Source organism: Apium graveolens, chromosome 5, assembly GCF_009905375.1.
Source record: "Apium graveolens cultivar Ventura chromosome 5, ASM990537v1, whole genome shotgun sequence".
Lineage (NCBI taxonomy): Eukaryota > Viridiplantae > Streptophyta > Magnoliopsida > Apiales > Apiaceae > Apium > Apium graveolens.
The window spans coordinates 211,253,475-211,254,942 of NC_133651.1; the positions used below are offsets into that span (position 1 = coordinate 211,253,475).

General features: G+C 41.3%; 1 non-coding gene across 1 annotated transcript; it reads right to left on the bottom strand.

Annotated features, from left to right (window-relative positions):
- Positions 1-492: 492 nt before the first annotated feature.
- LOC141662319 (small nucleolar RNA R71) lies at positions 493-599 on the bottom strand. The gene has a single exon (XR_012550440.1). It is a non-coding gene; the product is annotated as a small nucleolar RNA R71 (small nucleolar RNA).
- Positions 600-1,468: the final 869 nt, after the last annotated feature.

Below are 1,468 nucleotides of genomic sequence, written 5' to 3' on the forward strand. Positions count from 1 at the left end.
GAACACTGGATAAAGCGGAAGAAGTAGAAGAAGTTATTATTAAAGAGAAAGTTGAAGAAGTTTTTGTCGAGGAAAAAGTTGAAGAAGAAGCTCTTGTCATAATGGGAGAACCAGAAGCAAATTTGAAGGCTTTGATGGACTATTCTCAGCCAAAGATCAATGATATTCAGTCTAGCATTATCAGGCTAGCCATCGCGGCTAACACCTTTGAGATCAAGTCGAGCACGATTAAGATGATACAGAACTCAGTTCAGTTTGGGGGTTCTCCTATAGAACACCCCAACATGCACATCAAAGATTTCATTGAAATCTGTGACACTTTCAAGTTCAATGGAGTTTCTGAAGATGCTATTAAGTTGAGGCTTTTACCATTCTCTCTGCGAGATAAAGAAAAAATGTTGGTTGCATTCTCTGCCACCACGTTCTATCACCAAATGGGAGGAGCTTGCTCAGAAGTTTCTCACTAAATTCTTTCATATGGCGAAGACTGCTGCAATCAGGAATGCTCTTACTCAATTTGCACAACAGTCTGGAGAATCTTTATGTGAAGGTTGGGATCGCTACAAGGAGATACATAGGAAGTGTCCTAATCATGGGATGCCTAACTGAATGATCATTAACTGCTTTTATAATGGGTCGGGTGCAACTTCTAGACCCATGCTCGATACGGTATCAGGAGGAGCCTTATGGGCTAAAAGCTACAATGAAGCTTATGAATTAATTGAGCTGATGGCTGCTAATGAATACCAAAACCCAACTCAGAGAATGCCTCAAGGCAAGGTAGCAGGAATTATGGAAGTGGATACAACTACTGCTATAGCTGTTCAGCTTCAGGCTTTGACAATGAAGTTGGATTCTTTGGCTAATTATGGAGTTAATCAGATCAGTAGTGTCTGTGAGCTTTGTTCTGGTGCGTATGAGACTGATCAATATGCTATTTCTAGTGATTCAACTCAGTTCGTGAGCAACTTTTAGAGGTCGCAGCAACCAGTTCCAGCCACCTATCATCCCAACAACCACAATCATCCTAATTTCAGCTGGAGCAACATTCAGAATATGGTGCAACAGTCTTATCAGCAGTATATATGCGGCTAAGCAATACATCCCTCCTGGTTTTCAAGGAGTGGAACCAAGGAAGGAAGCAGGAGTGGAACCAAGGAAGACATTTGTTGTCAACACTCCTCCTGAGAGTAATACAGGAGAAAAACAGGTCTATCCTCCACGTCCTTTTCCTAAGAGGCTCAAGAAGCAAAAGCTGGATAAGCAATTTGCTAAGTTCTTGGAAGTTTTTAAGAAACTTTATATCAACATACCTTTCGCTGAAGATCTTGAACAAATGCCTAGCCATGCTAAATTCATGAAAGGTATTCTCTCTCGGAAAGTGAAGTTCCACGACTTAGAGACCGTAGCTCTCACGGACGAATGCATTGATGTATTGTAACAGACGTTGCCTCTGAAGCTTAAAGAT